The 17,257-nt window shown below is 33.0% G+C and overlaps 1 non-coding gene across 1 annotated transcript; it reads left to right on the top strand.

Annotated features, from left to right (window-relative positions):
* Nucleotides 1–10,740: 10,740 nt before the first annotated feature.
* LOC126002386 (U6 spliceosomal RNA) lies at nt 10,741–10,849 on the top strand. Its single transcript, XR_007493104.1, has one exon. It is a non-coding gene; the product is annotated as a U6 spliceosomal RNA (small nuclear RNA).
* Nucleotides 10,850–17,257: the final 6,408 nt, after the last annotated feature.

The following is a 17,257-nucleotide window of genomic DNA, read 5'->3' on the forward strand; positions in this document are numbered from 1 at the left end:
AGTAATTTCTTTGGCAGTTTTCATGTTAAGCCTTGTCACTTTTTCTAATATAGTACAGTTTGAAATTAAAATAAGCTTATAGTGGGTCCTGTATGCTTTTCTTCAATGGTCATACTATAATGTTAACCGTTATGTAACATTCACAATTTGACATATTATTCACAGAAGAATGTCATGAAACAGGAAAACTCTTGATGTTACTTCCATCTATAAGGCACATTTTATTTATTTTTTCAGAATTTACTAAGACCAATGTGAATTACAAGTCTTTAACAGTTATATTTAAGTGACAGTGAATTAAGGCAATTCCCACCACTAGTGTTGACTTCCACCACTAGTGTTGACTTCCCTCTGCCACTGTTCCCAGCATGCATCCCATACATCCACACTTAGCCCCTAGATTGCTAGTGTAACAGGTCCCTTTTATGTATAGCTAGTTGTAGTTTGAGTCTCTTGATTATATTATTGTTGACTTTGGGTTGGGTATTTAGGTCTGATCATTTTTTTATTTCTACTCTCATACTCATGAGACCACTTTGTCCCTGGTATCATCTACTTTTATTTCTCAATTTATAGGAAGCCATAGAAATATGAGGACAAACAAAATGATTCATGTTCTATGGTTCTGTTCAAAAAAGAAAAGAAAAAAAAGCTGGCAGGAGCCCCTGTCTAGATGATATAAATATAAATAAAAAAAGATAGAAGGGGGAAGGCTGTGTTGCAAGGATTTTTGTTTGTTTTTGTATAGGCACAGTAAGTATTGGGGAAAGTAGAAAGGAAAATTCCCTTGGCCTAAGAGATACAGGGTGTCTCCACCCTTGCAGCATATTGTCATGAGACCAGCTACAGGCTCCAGACATGTTCATTGTCAAACACCAAGGTCTGTCTTTATGGTGCCAGGATACATTCTTAGTCGCGATTGTCAAAGTCAGTCCTCTGTAATTAGAGATCTTGGTTTTTGTACAGATCTTAGGACTAAGTCTAGTATAGAGTCTTTCATTATAGTTCCAGGAAAAGTTCTCAGTGGCAGTTGTTGTTAGTCTTCTGTAATTAATGACATTTTTGGGGGGGGGTCATACCTGGCAGCAATCAGGAGTTACTCCTGGTTCTGCACTCAGAAATTGCTTTTGGCAGGCTCAGGGTATCATATGGAACCATATGCTGCGGACCATATAGGGGATTATTTGCTGGGGATTGAACCTGGGTCCATCCCAGGTCACCTGCATGCAAAGCAAATGCCCTACAGTTGTGATATCGCTCCAGCCTTGTGATTTTGATTTTTGTACAGATTCTAGGTCAAAAGGTCTTCTGCTTGCATCTCACCATTAGGTGATGAGGTATGGCAACCTGCCCTTAGATCAAGTTTTTGCTGTTTCCTCATTTTCAGGGAGCCATATGAACCTACACTGGCTGAAGTTGGTGTATAAGGCACATTTTAAGACTCTAACAATAGTACCTTTGTAGTGGGAAAAGAAAAGAACAATTTAACTTTTGACTTCTTTTCTTGGTCAGTCATACTATTCTTAGGAAAAGATGTTCTGGCATTATTTTCTTTGCCAGTTTTCCTTCCTTCGAAAAGAATTCTATTCTTTTTATAAACCATGGTTATAGATTCTGAGTGTTAGACATCTTATTAACCAGTGTTTCCAATACAAAACGGATGCTAAATCATTTAGCAGTATTAAAAATATAGCTCCTTAGGTTTCAACCCTGGAAATTCTAATGCAATGACCTAGGGAAGAGTTGATAATTTGGTTTTTAATAAGGACTCTAGCTTTCTCTAGGTTAGTATTTATAAAAAAAAATGTCTTCTAATTAACATTGTTTGAGTGTGGTTCCACAGAGACTCTTAGGTCCCAGGTTGTATGCATTGAATAAGAACATATAAAAGAGGAACTTAATAAATACATATTCTAAATTTTCTTAAGGCATACTGGTGTATAGCTCCTATGAAGCATAGAAATCATATTATTTTACTTCAAATAAAGAAGCTGCTCTTATATAATGGTATTATTATTCTTTAAATAAAGGAAGAATAGTTGGTTAGTCGATAAAAACTAGATGAAAAATTACAATAAAAATCTTAGAGACAAAATTGAGTTTTATTGAGATTATATTGCCAAAGCAGCAATTTTTAAGTTGGACCATTACTTTTGAAATTATACATGCCTTCATTATTGGAATTTTTCTTTTAAGTTATAGAAAAACCCAAATATCCAAGAGCTGCATTAATATCTTTCCCAATTGTTATCAAAAAATGTCTCAAGGCATAGCCAAATGTTTCTGGAGGCAAATTTATACTTAACAGGGTACCGCTCATAGAAAATATGGAACAATAGTTGTAATTTAATTTAACTTTCAAACCATTATTATCTTTGTATCAAAAGGGTCTCCAGAAGTACTATAAGTTCTAAGGAGCTATAAGATGTTCAAACTCTCTGATGCAATGATAAAGGTCTCCAGTGCTACATTTGGCCATTTGGCAGTGCTTGGGGTGTCATTTGATGGTGGGGATCCTTGTACATAGAAGTGGTGCTCTCCATACCATTGAGCTGTTTTCCTAACACTACAAATATTTATATTATAAGAAAAAAGAAATATATTGCAGTTACCTAGTCTTTTGTCTTGTGGTCTTTCCAGGATATTACAGGAGGACTTCCAAGCTACAGGCTTCCAAGTTATAGGCTATAACTACTTTAAAATACAAAAGAAAAAAAAGAAAAGAAGTTAATTTTCTTCAATTAAAACATCTTTCAAGTATTATAGGACTCTTCTGGATATTGCAATTAGACTAATTTATTGTTTTATATGAAAAACTTGATAATGATTTTATACTTTTAATTGGCAAATATTTTGAATATTTGTGTAGATTTTATGGGCTCAGCCTTCAGAAGAATTTAGAGAATCATATTTATTTTGTTGTTTATTTTTTGCTCCATACCTGGTGGTGCCCAGGAGGCTATTCCAGGCTCTGTGTTCAGGAGTCATTCATGGTGATATTCTGGGAACTATATATGTTATTGGGGATCAAATTGGGGTTGGGTGTATGCAGGTAAAGTTCCTTAAGCTCTCTACTATCTCTCAAGACCCTGGACCAAATCTATCTTTAATTAAAGCATTAAGTACTTCAAAACTGTGTAGCCTCTAATATAATAATAAGAGTAATATGAAAGGAAGGTTCAATGACTTGCTTATTTTACCTTCAAGTATTTATCATAAATAGTTGGTTCTTAATAATACATTATTTACTTATGTTTAAATAATACTGTGCTTTACTCTGTAAAAGCAACATGGTTTTTTTTTTAACTTGTCAACATTCAAAAAGTTATTTCTTATCTTTTAAATCAGGTCTCCTGCCTTTTTCATAGAACCTTGGGACATGGATTACTTTGCTTTACCACGTATCACATATTCATGCATTTTTCTATAAAACTAAGAAAAAGGAATAAAGGCTGGGGACCAGGTCTAAGTGGTTTCAGATGCATTCCTGGAGAAATAAATAAAGACTGAACTAAATGTCCAAGCCAAAGTCAATGATAATAGAATCAAGGGACCTAAACCTTAACAATCTAAACTTAAAGGGGCCTATCAGACTGGCAGGCCACAGGGTAAACGATGGTGTATAGGATGCACTCTGGGTCTCTATAAAACTGTCAAAAATTCCCTTTGTTTTGGTCATTCACTGAATCACAGAACTCAAGAGAGTTTCTTTTTTCACAATTGTAGTTAGTTATGGGGAAGATATTTTAAATTCTGGCTTACTTCAGTTGATAGGTTTTTCCTACATTCTTACCGGAGTCTATAAATGCATACTTCTGCTTCTTGTGTCTAAACTCTGATCAGTCCTTTTGCCCAAACACAGTGCAGTTTCTTGACCCACTTGATCTTTCTTGAAGAACTTCTTACTTTGATTTTTTTATACTCAAAAGGTATGTTTTTCATAATAATGTCTTTCAAATTAAATATATTATAGTAACACATGCATATAAGTAATAGATGTGAGCTCAAAGGAACTCTTGAAGTGACTAATATCCCATATTTTTATTCACCCATTTTCCATTCATTCAGATAAGTATAATTGTTAATATCCTTTTTTGAAAGATAGAAATATTTTATAACATCATATAAAATATAAAATCTATTTTATAGCTCAGATGTTATAGTATTTTCCAAAGTTCATAATTCTCATTTCTTTTATTAATTTGAGTTATACTTGAAGTACTCAGGGCTTGCTTCTTGATCTGTGTTCAGGGATCACTATTATTGCAGCTCAGGGAACCAAACCAGGTTTGCCAAAAGCAAGTCAAGTACCTTATTCACTGTACTATTTCTTAAGTCCAAGATTAATTCTCTTTCTTTGGGGTGGGTCATATTCAGTGGTGCTCTGGAGTTACTCTTGGCTCTATGCTCAAAAATCGCTCCTGGCAGGCTCAGGGACCATATGGGGGGCTGGAAATTGAACCACTATTCATCCAGGGTCAGCCACTTGTAAGGCAAACACCCTACTGCTCTGCTATCTCTCTGGCCCAACCAAGACTGATTCTTAAATTCTACCTTAATGAAATGATTTGTGTTGTCAGAAATGGACTATTCAGAGAATATTTCAAAATATTCAGAGAAGACCAACAGCTGTCAAACCCAGGGAACGATTCATATTTTAATTCAAGCTCTACCTAGAATCTGGAAGTCAATCCCTTGCTACTTTGGGTGTCAGTGAATCCCACATTACAATGGTAGTAATATTTTTTATCAAGTTTATTGATTTCAATGTTTATTTTATCTAAAAATAATTTTTTAAATTTTATTGAAATCATTGTGAATTACAAATCTCTCACAGCTGTATTTCAGGTACATAGTGACAGTAAATTAGGGCCATTCCCATCACCAGTGTTGACTTCCATTCACCATAGTTCCCAGTATGCATTTCATACCTCCATCCTTAGCCCTCTGCACTTCTAGTGTAACAGGTTCCTTTTGTGTATATCTTGTTATAATTTGGGCTCTTGATTCTATTGTTGACTTTTCTTGGATATTTAGATATGACCTTTTTCATAAAAATAATTTTACCATAATATATCTAAACTGGTGTTTGACCAATTATTTAAGTACTGTGACTAAGTTATCACACAAAAAAATCAACCTATATACAAATATGTGCCTATTTTTCTATTTATATCTCTTAACTATATGGTGTATTTTTATCAACTCTTTAAATATGGTGAAACTGAAGGAAAAAAGACAGTTTGTCCAATAAGCAAAGTTATTAAGTTATAGAACAAGATTCAAACACATAATTTAATTAAATGCTAATGCTCAAAACTACATTGCTTTTATTTAGAGTTGAAGAAACTAAGATGTTGAGAAATTAAAAAACATTCTTTTAGTACTATGACACTCAGGCATAGGAAAGTTATTTGAATTGCCTATGATGGATTTAGAATTTGATTCTCATTTTAAAGTATCCACTTATAATAACAACACATGTATTCAATAATTATCCCTAGAAAAAATTTGCTTATTAAGAAATTCACATATGAAAACAAAAAATGTTACACTAAGAATAATTATTCACTCTGGAGGGTTCAGAATAATCTTATCAAATAGAGCTTCTGAACTTGATTATAAAATCAGTAATACTTTATTAGATCAGGAAAAGAAAAGACTATTTTAGGAAAATAAATATGTGATAAGTGATAAGATATCATGTTGATTTGGAGAGGAAGAAACATTTGTGTTTGCTTCCATTGTCTATGAATGTTGTGGTGAGACTGGATTTTATTTTTTGTTTGGCAGGGAAAGAAAAATAATTTTGATTAGGTCTTAGATCAAGATTAGATTTAGTTTTAGTAAAGATGATGAATTATGTAAAAAAAAACTATGAAGGACTTTGAAGTAGACCAAAACCATTAGGAGGTATTTTCAATCAAGATATATGTATTGCCTAAAGCACATCCTTGTATGATATTTGATTCTATAGACTTACATCTTTCATTAGGTTATTTAAAACTCAAAGTTGTAGATTGCAACAATGCAAATGATATTCATATATATGAAAATGAATTCTATCTGGTTGAGGAAAATCAATTTCTCTCTGCCTTGATGGAAAAGTCCATTTTGTAGTTATCTATAAATTTAAATCAGTATTACTGATTAACCTATATAAGCATGACACTTTGCTTGCTCTTAGCTGCAAAATATTAATGTTCTCTTATTAGTCACTTATAAAATCCAACATATTCAGGTTTATTTTGTATTTGTATAAAATTTAGATTTTAAGAGCTTATTTAATCTATACAAAGGAAGTAATAAAAACAAGGACAGAAGAAACAGCTTTGGGATATTTACTGACAAGAACCATTGTTCTTTTTAACTTTATTTTATTGAAATAATTGTGAAATACAGAGTCCTTCATACTTGAATTTTAGATATAAAATGAGTCAGGGCCATTCCCACCACCAGTGTCAACCTTCTTCCACCAATGGACCCAGAGTACATCCTATACACCACCCTTTACCCTGTGGCCTGCCAGTCTGATAGGCCCCTTTAAGTTTAGATTGTTAAGGTTTAGGTCCCTTGATTCTATTATCATTGACTTTGGCTTGGATATTTAGTTCAGTCTTTATTTATTTCCTCAGGAATGCATCTGAGACCACTTAGACCTGGTCCCCAGCCTTTATTCCGTTTTCTTAGTTTCATAGAAAAATGTGTGAATATGTGATACTTGGTAAAGCAAAGTAATCCATGTCCCAAGGTTCTATGAAAAAGGCAGGAGACCTGATTTAAAAGGCAAGAAATAAAATAAAATAAAAAGTGTGTATGTGACAGGTGTTCCCCCCCCCCACACACACACACAGGGACAGCAAAATATGGGGAAAATAGAAAGGCAAAACCTTTGTCCTAAAAAAGGGAGGCCTTATCCATGAAGCATCCTGCTATAAGAACAACTATAGGCTCTGGGCATACTAAGCTGTCTAACCCCAAAGTCTTTTTCTGTGGTTCCAATAAAAGTTCTTCACACTCACGGTTGTTGTTGTAAGGTTTCTGTAGTTAGAAATCCTGGGCTTCTGTACAGATACTATCTCAAAGTAAGTGTGACATGGAGCATCTTCTGGTTTCATCTTGCCATTATGTGGCAATGCAGGAAACTGCCCTGGAAGCAAGTTGTTGCTTTTGTCAAGTCATGAGGGTATCATATGAACAAGTCAAGAACCACTGTCCTAATAAAATTCAGAAAATGAGAAAGTACTGTAAAGGACTTTAAAAATGATTTTCAGATTTTTGGCACACTGGTAACTATATAGATAACATTTTATTTTATCATATGATCCACTGGGAAACAAACCTATTCATTACAGTGGAATATTAGACTTTTGGTTTGGAGGTCAGAAATATTGAGATTAGAGGCAATTTTGATTTATGTAAAGTTCTATTTGTGAGAAGTCTAGTAAAAGAGATTGAATATATTATATTAATAATGGCCAAGAAAACAAGATGTTTTAAGCAAAAAAAGATAATAGTATGAAATGCTAACATTTTCAATCTGCTAGTTAAAGTCAGTGGTGGATATTTATAAATGAATGTACAGAAGAAAATGTCCTGGAAGTATTAAAAATTAGAAAATTATAGAAAATAAAGACAACTGACTAGAAGAGAAATTTTTAGTTTCTGTAATTTAAGGATCTAAGAGCTAGAGAATTAAGAACATTTTAATACTAAAATGGATCAAAAATAAGACATAACAGTTAAGGAAGAATAATCATGGAACCTGAGTGTTAGCACAGTAGTAGGATATTTGTTGTGCACATGGCTGACCCAGGATGGAGCGGGTTCTATCTAAGGATCCTATATAGTCCTCCAAGCCAGGAGCAATTTCTGAGTGCAGAGCCAGGAGTAATCCCTGAGCACCACTGGGTGTGCCCCCCCCCAAAAAAAGACAATAAAAAAAGTTGATATAATAAAACTACAAGTTAGATGGATGACTATAGGAATTATAATCTAAGTGAAGATATCAATATTCAAAAGAATGAAGTGCTTGTTTCTTAGCAAAGAAAGACAATATTATAAAAAGAGGAATAATTTAGGTTGAAAATGAGTCATTGGGAGAAACTACAGTTAATGAGACTCAGAGTCATGAACTTAAAATGCTTGTAATCAAAAAGACATAATTGTTGCTAACTTCTAAGTAGAATGGAAGTGAGAAATGCTGAAATCTAAATTGTAAAATTGCCTGTTAAAAGTGACTTTGGTACTATGGTACTGTTTTATCCCATATCTTATATTGCCCATGTGAAATAATTATACTATATTTGGTTGCTGTGATAAGCCTGTTAATTCTATCATCCTTATTTTCCTATAAACTACTTCACTTTTTATGTTTTTATGTTTGAAAATGATGAAAGCAAGACTTAGTTTTTTAAGCCTCAAGTATATAGTTTGTAATAATTTCTCTAAATAATAGCATGTGATTTTAGATATATTCTTGGAAATACTGATCATTATGTTTTATAGAATTTTATGGGGAGGCTATAAAATGCTTTGTGGGTAGATGAGAATGAAAATAATATTGAAGTTCAGAAAGGTAGACAGAGAAGGCCCCAAAATCAAAAAGTGTCAGGAAGGAAAGGGATGATGATAATGTCAAGGAGAAATTTATCTCACAAATTTTGCTTAAAGAGAGCCCAACGAATGATGGCAGCTACTTACTTTTACAAGTGCAATATTTATAGACAAGGGTCCAGTAACTTTAGAATGACACTTTTTAATGTGGTATTATTCGAGATTACTTCAGTATTTTATCAAGAATAAGTACTTGAGTTCATAGAAAATTCTTGAATTTTGTGCCAACATCATTTTAAATGCCCTGATTGTGAAGTAAAAGAATTTAAAGATTCTAAGCTGAAAATGTAATGAATAATTGGTAAAATGACTTTCAGAGTTTTATCAAGTGGAAACAGAATTTGGAAAAATTCCCATTTAATAAAAGAACTCACTTTCATAGAAATACTTTATGAAGATTTTATTTATTAACTGAGCCAAACTTGGTGAAATAATTTTTACAAAAGTAACTATTTTAAAAATATATAAATAGGGACCGATGAGGTGGTCTTGGAAGTGCTAGCCAAGGAAGGACCACGGTTCGATCCCCCGGTGTCCCATATGGTCCCCCCAAGCCAAGGGCAATTTCTGAGCACTTAGCCAGGAGTAACCCCTGAGCATCAAATGGGTATGGCCGAAAACAAAACAAAATATATAAATGGCTTTTAATCAGTAAAATATTAAGGATAGTTTATGTGTTAGTCCTGTGGCATTTTCTGCATGTAAAATCCCATTCTTTTTGTGACTTATAATTCATTTTCACAAAATTGGTAGTATTTGCTATTAAACTTAATGTAATTTTATAGCACAGAAAAACAGATTTGTGTTCAATCGGACTAAAACACATTAAACATTTAGTATGCACTGAACTTCGTTTGAAATGTTTTTCATGTGTTAGATTGTTAAGCATCATCACTACTCTCTGTTTTATTGTTCTTATTTTACAAATGCAGACATTAGGTCATAGAGGAAAAATGATAATTGACTAATATCAATGTATATATAAAATTTAAATACAACTTATAATATAATTCATATATGAATATATAATTACACATAGTATATATAATGTATAAAATATATTATATGATTTATATAAATTTGAATGTTTATAATTATATACAATTATATAAAATTATATAAATTATATATAATAAATATATGCAAATTACACATATAAAATATAGTATATAAATATACATTTATATACATATAAATAATATATTATATCAAATTATATGATATATTGATAAATATATAAATAATATATAATGATTAATTTATATTACAATTTATAAAACAACTTGAGTTAGGGGCCAGAGTGGTTGTTCAAATGGTAGGGCATTTGCCTTGCATTCGCTAACCTAGGTTGGACCATGGTTTGATCCTCTGGTGTCCCATATGATTCCCCAAGCCAGGAGCAATTTCTTTTCTTTTTTTTTTTTTTTTTTTTTGGTTTTTGGGCCACACCCGGTAACACTCAGGGGTTACTCCTGGCTATGTGCTCAGAAGTTGCTCCTGGCTTGGGAGACCATATGGGACACCGGGGGATCGAACCGTGGTCCGTCCAAGGCTAGCGCAGGCAAGGCAGGCACCTTACCTTTAGCGCCACCGCCCGGCCCCCCAGGAGCAATTTCTAAGCACATAGCTAGGAGTAACCTCTGAGTGTAACTGGATGTGGATCACAAAGCAAAAAAAAAAACAAAGTTGAGTTAATATTTGATTCTTTTTCTTTGATTAAAAAAGATATCACAGGGACTTAAAATATATAAAATCTTTCTTCCAAAGCAATAATTTAATATTTTTATTATATAGCTAAAATGAAATATCTTATACCAAATGTCATAAGTGTTTGAAAAGTTTTTCATTTTCATCCAGAAGATTTATAAAAACAATAAGTATATTTTACAAATATTTAATCCCCCAAATTTTCTTTATACTTTAAAATAAAGGGGGAAATATAATCTTTGTTATAAATCAAGATATTATAGGGAATATCAAAAATGACTTTTTAATATGTTTACAGGTTTGGGAGAAATAGGCTAGATATTCTTTATTATATGGCCCAGATTATAAACATTAAAAATGTGATGAACTCAATTGTTTTAGAGGCTTAGATGAAAAGACAACTAGTTTTAGATATATTGAGTTACCCTCATAGTACTTGGCAGCATATATTGGAAAGAATACAGAGAAAATTAGCCTGACCTCTGCACAAGAAAGACATAAAATTTATGAGGTATTTCATATTTAAAATAAATATATGCCCTCAACAATTAGTTAATGTTAGTCAGAAATCAGTTAGCAAACATATTCCCAATGTATTTACCTGGAAATCATCTTTAATCTTTAAATCATTGTTCTTAACTTTTGTCAAAATGCAACATAAATGTTTAAACCCTTTTGTAAAAGATTTTTTTCAAAAGCACTTTGGCATAATGAGAAGTATAGCTCAAATTTCAAGCAGAGAAAATTTGAAAAGAAAGGATTGTGCATAAGTACTAGAAGAAAAGGGGAGGAAGAATTCCTATTCTTATGAGGCTTACAGGTGAAAGAAGGTAAGAATTCAACATTTAAAACAGACACTTTCTCAAAGAAGAAATATAAATGGCCAAAAGACACATGAAAAAATGCTCCACATCACTAATCATCAGGGAGATGCAGATCAAAACAACTATGAGGTACCATCTCACATCACAAAGACTGGCACACATCACAAAGAACAGGAACAATCAGCGCTGTCAGGGACGAGGAGAGAAAGGAACTTTCATTCACATCTAGTCAGAATGCCGTTTAGTTTAGCCTTTATGGAAAACAATATGAAGATTCCTCAAAAACTGGAAATTTAACTCCCATATGATCCAGCTATACCACTCCTAGGAATATACCCAAGGAACACAAAAATACAATTCAAAAGTCTCTTCTCCACACCTATATTCATTGCAGCACTATTTACAATAGCCAGAATCTGGAAAAAATCAAGATGCCCTTCAACAGATGAATGACTAGAGAAACTGGTACATTTACAGTCACAGGAGATATTCAATCATGAAACTTTCCTATATGTGGATATACATGGAATCTATTAGTGAAATAAGTCAGAGGGAGAGAGATAGATACAGAATAGTCTCAATCATTTATGGGTTTTAAGAAAAATTAAGGACATTGTTGTTATAATGTCCAGAGACAATAGAGATGAGGGATGAAAGGACCGGCTCACCATATGAAGCTCACCACAATGAATAGCAGTGCAGTTGGGGAAATACCTACACTAACAACTATCATGACAACCTAAATGAGTGAGAAAAGTAGAATGCCAGTATCAAATACAGGCAAGGGTTGGGAATGGGGTGGGGGCATTGGTGGTGGGAATGTTGCATGAGTGAAAGGGGGTGTTCTGTTTATGACTGAAACTCAACTACATTCATGCTTGTAATCATGGTGCTTAAATAAAGATCTTATTTAAAAAAAGAATTCAACACTTTATGATTTGTATAATCTTAAAAACGGTAACCTACCTTAACCTATTTTAACCTATCTTGAGAGCAATGCACAAAAGTAATTCTTTATTACTATGTAGTTTCATCTTTCTGATTTATCTTGATATCCCAGTAAGGCTATATAAATGTAAAATAAAACTACTTTAAGTTTCTATATATCTCAAATAATAAGTTGCATAAAACTGTGTTCTAGCACTCAGAACTTCACTATAAATCATCACTAAGATATTTAACTTATTAATCTACATTTTTTAAATCTAAGTTTTTCAATGTTTTAACTATTTTGAAATCCACTTTCTAATTTTTCTTTGGGGCCATGCTTAAGTTATCAAAAAGTTTCTGTCATAAAAACTATAATAAACTTTAACCTGTAGCATTTTGAAGGACTTTATTTAATAATCAAAATAAATATATAGTGGGTGGGGAAAAAGAAATAAAGGTAGATAGACAAATGGTCCAATAGGAAGAAAAGTAAAAAAAAGCAAAGTAAAAGTTGAAAAAAAAAACCCAGATAAGTTGTAAGTGATAGTAAATCTCTAGTTATATGCCTCTCTTCTTCAATATATTCTTACAATTATAATGTAACAACATTCATTTTTACATAAATTGGTTGGCTTTTTACTGATATGTAGTAATTTTTCTTACCTACATTAGAGCATAATATAGTCCTTTGAAATACATCTCCTTTCTAGTCTCCTTCTACCTCTAGGTTCCCTCCCATAACCAGCTTACCTCTCACTTTTATAGTGTGATTTAAATATTTTTGTTCATTTAATGGCTTCTTACTATCTCTGGGTAAAATCTTAGAACTTCTTTCTTCGGATTGTCTTGCCTTATGCATCAAATTTTCTTTTAACAATATATATGCTTCTGCAAAGCATATACACCTCTAGAAGATCAAGTGACTATCAGCTGGAAACCCTCTTTCCTTGACAGCCAGGAACCAGAAGGCTTGAATGGCTTCAGGCTTCTTAGAGGATGATGTCTTGGCCTGCTTAAAAGTTTGAAAACATCACAAAATATGGACACAATCTGAAACTGAATTGTTAACTTGACTCATTCTTTGAAGTAATTTTATGGCTAACAACAACAAAGTTTATCAGAAAAATAACTTTTTATATACTTTCTTAGTTTTTTTTTATCTCTGACAAATAGAAAATATAAACTAGAAAATTTCATTTGATGAAATTAAATAATTAAATAACATAATCTCTTGAAAATATCACCTTAAAAATACACATCAAACAAACACATTTACACTCGAGTCACATTCTTCTTTCCATTGACTTCCATTCTCTCCTAAAATTGTCTTAAAATCTGTTTTAGTAGTAGTCCAGTGTTAGGCTGGATATGTGTGTCAAGTGGTAGAGCACATGCTTTGCCTATTCTGACAGTAAGTGTGATCTCTAGCACTTCAGGTGTGATTCCAGTGACCCAGAACACTGCTGATTGTTCCCATGAGAATTAAAAATCTCTATAAAACAAAACTTTTATGTAGAGGTGTCATTTGGTCCCACATCAAAAATTAAAAAAAATGGCAAAAGAGCCTCATACTGTGATTAGGCAGTGATCATTATTTAGTAATCTTTTCTAGTATTTACTGATGGCTTGATTTTTACCTTTAATTTCCTGCATAATAAATATGAATATCTTATCACAATCCTTTACTTAGCTTTTTCATTTGCTAAATCAGTAAACTACTTTTTTTTGGTTTGGTTTTGTTTGGGGGTCACACCCAGAATTTCTCATGGCTAACTTCTGGCTTTGCACTCAGGGATTACTACTAGCAAGGTGCGGGGACTATATATGGTTCTCCAGATCAAAATGGGTCAATGGTGTGAAAAACAAAAGCCTTACCTGTAGTACTATCACTTCAGACCCTAAATTATTAATGTTCTCTAAAGTGAGATGAGGTGCCCTGAGGGACAGTAGAATAAATCCATGAAGAAAGTAGTTACTACTGTTACAGGTGGGAGGTCCTCTGATTCTTTGCTTGAGGACAGTAGATTTCTAGGGGAGTACTTATTAAGTTTTTTCTTAGAAAAAAAAACCACATAATTTGAATCATATTGTTCTATCTCATAAAATGAGGGGAAAAATGGATGGCACAGAATCAAATAGTCGTATGAACATTATGTAGAAATAAAAAATGATCAGTCTTAAACACCAATCCCAAAGTCAACGATAACAGAATTGATACCCAATCCTCAACAATCTATACACAGAGGAGACCAGTTATACTAACAATCTGGGGGGGGGCAAAAAAGGGGGATGCTGCGAACAGAGTTGGAGGGAGGACAACACTGGTGGTGGGAATACTCCTTATTCAATGTCACTATGTACTTTAAATATTACTGTGAAAGACTTGTAATTCATGTTGATCACAATAAAATTATTTTAAAAATCTCATTGCAAAAAATATAGTGATTAGGCCAAATAAGTTCATAAAACTCTGATTAAAATTTAAATAGAAAGTCTATCCCTGTGTTTGTTTTCTCTTATAATTTATTCAATTCTTTGGAAGAGGTTCTACTAAGAACTTCTATTGTTTTTCCTTCCTCACACCCAGAGTTATTATTAACACTCATTTTCATATACTGCATATATATATATATATATATATATATATATATATATATATATATATTTTTGGTTTTTGGGTCACACCCGGCAGTGCTCAGGGGTTACTCCTGGCTCCATGCTCAGAAATTGCTCCTGGCAGGCACAGGGGACCATATGGGACGCCGGGATTCGAACCGATGACCTTCTGCATGAAAGGCAAACACCTTACCTCCATGCTATCTCTCCGGCCCCTACTGCATATATTTTCAGGGAAATTTCTTCAGCATGTAAAAAATATTTCTAATACTTGGCACTTAAGAAACAGCATTTTTCAACATAGCTAGAAACGAAATGAGTAAAGCTTAAATTCATTAGGCACTCAATAATTGTTTATTGAATTTGGCTAAAGTGTCATGAATTTCTCTATTTTTATTCTTTATTATGATTTATTTCTTATGTTCACTTACTATGAGAAAGCATTTCCATAGTCCATTATAGAATTTGATTTGATTTTTTTTCTTCCTTGGGTAATTTTTTATTCCATTATTATATAATATTTCAAACTAAAGTGTTCTTGTTGCAAGTTTCATATCTCCATATTTCTTTTTCTTGCTACAAGTAAACATAAAATTCTTCTTCCTTTATTAATGCTGACTATCTACCTGACTTATAAGAATTTTGTGAAAATTCATTGTAGCCATGAGTAAAGCAGTAGAAAATCCTTATTTAGGTAACAAAACAAAATCAACTGTATGATGGAAGAATATAGAATTGTCTTTGTTTTCTGATTTTCTAGAATCTTATAATAATGTATTAAAATCCATCTTTTTCTTTACTTTTGGGGGGTCACACACAGCGGCATTCAGGGGTTACTTTTGGCTCTGAACTCAGAAATCGCTCTTGGCAGGCACGGGGGATCATATGGGGCGTGGGAATTAGAGCCACTGACGTCCTGGAGCAGCTGGTTGCAAGGCAAACACCTTACCGCTGTGCTATCTCTCTGGCTCCTAGATCCATCTTTTTAACCCTTTTGTCCTTGTAATAAAATTATGAGGAATTATGAACTTAATAGAATAAGGACTCTTGATTAAGAGTTCATTCATTTCTATTTGTTAGAGAAGATAGTTTTACCATCATTCATTCAAATAACAGCTCAAAGAGGCATGACCTAAATAATTTATTTCACATTTAGTTTTAGCTATAAGAAAGTTTGTTTAAGTAGTTATTTTTAGGGCTACTACTAAATCAAGCAATGAAGGAAACTTTTTTTGGGGGGACTGGTTTGGGCCCAGACTCAGTGGTGCTCAGGATTACTCCTGTCTCAGCATTCAGATATCACTCCTGGTAGGCTCAGTGACCATATGCGATGCCAGGAATCAAATACCGATCAACCTGTGCAAGGCAAATGTTCCACCTACTATACTATGAGTCTAGCTCCTTTTTTTTTTTTTTTTTTTTTTTTTTTTGGATTTTGGGCCACACCCGTTTGAAGCTCAGGGGTTACTCCTGGCTATGCGCTCAGAAATCGCCCCTGGCTTGGGGGGACCATATGGGGCGCCGGGGGATCGAACCGTTATCTTTTTTTTTTTTTTTTTTGGATTTTGGGGAGTCTAGCTCCTGAAGGAAACTTTTTAGTCAAGAACTACAAGGTCTCTTGATAGGGAACTATCTTTTTTATTTATATTCCACAAATGAGTGTGATCATTCTCTATCTATCCCTATCCTTCTGGCTCATTTTTCTCAGCATATTACTAGCCATATCTATCCACATATGTGAATTTCGTGGCTTCATTTTTCAAACAGCTATGTAGTAGCCCATTGTCTAGACATTGTGGACGTTTTCTTTGTCCACTTATGCACTTGGGTAATTTCCAAATTCCTGCTATTGTGAATAGTGCTATGATGTACATAGGAATGTAGAGGGCTTTTCTACATTGCTTTCTTTAGATTCCTAAGGTTCCATATAAATCACTTCAAGACATAGCTTTAAAATGTGTCCCTTCTTGAGGCTTTAATTAACTCTTTGCTTTTCTGGTAGATCAAGATCTTAGGGAAGCATCATTATGAAATGAAGAAAATCAAGTGACTCCAGTGTAGATGTGTATGAATGCAGTCCCAAACCCAAGAATTTTCTTATGACAATTGGCCAGTAAATTACAAGGTTTCTTTTTTAAAAGTATAAAGCTAAAAACTGCAAAGATCATTTATTTTTAGCAGCATAGACACATAATTTTTCTTTGATTTGTCTTGAGATTTATGCCCATAAATATTTTTTTAGAAACAGATAGAGTTATACTATGAAAACAAAATTTACAGATAACTCCTTCTTTTTAATCATATCTTCTTGGAAATCCCTTTGTGGATTAGAAGGAAAATAAAAATTGCTTTTTGGAAGGCTACCATTTTAGAAATGAACCCTAATAAGAAATGTTGGTTTAAATTAGATATGATTAAGAGAAATTTAAATATACATTAATATATATAAAGTACGACATATAGTACTAGTGTTCTGTAGCTTAAACTTTTTATTTAATAAAATAGTAACTAATTTAAATGCTTAATTTATACTACTTATTAAAGATGTTAAGCAGGACTAAAGA

This window comes from Suncus etruscus, chromosome 2, assembly GCF_024139225.1.
Source record: "Suncus etruscus isolate mSunEtr1 chromosome 2, mSunEtr1.pri.cur, whole genome shotgun sequence".
Classification (NCBI taxonomy): Eukaryota; Metazoa; Chordata; class Mammalia; order Eulipotyphla; family Soricidae; genus Suncus; species Suncus etruscus.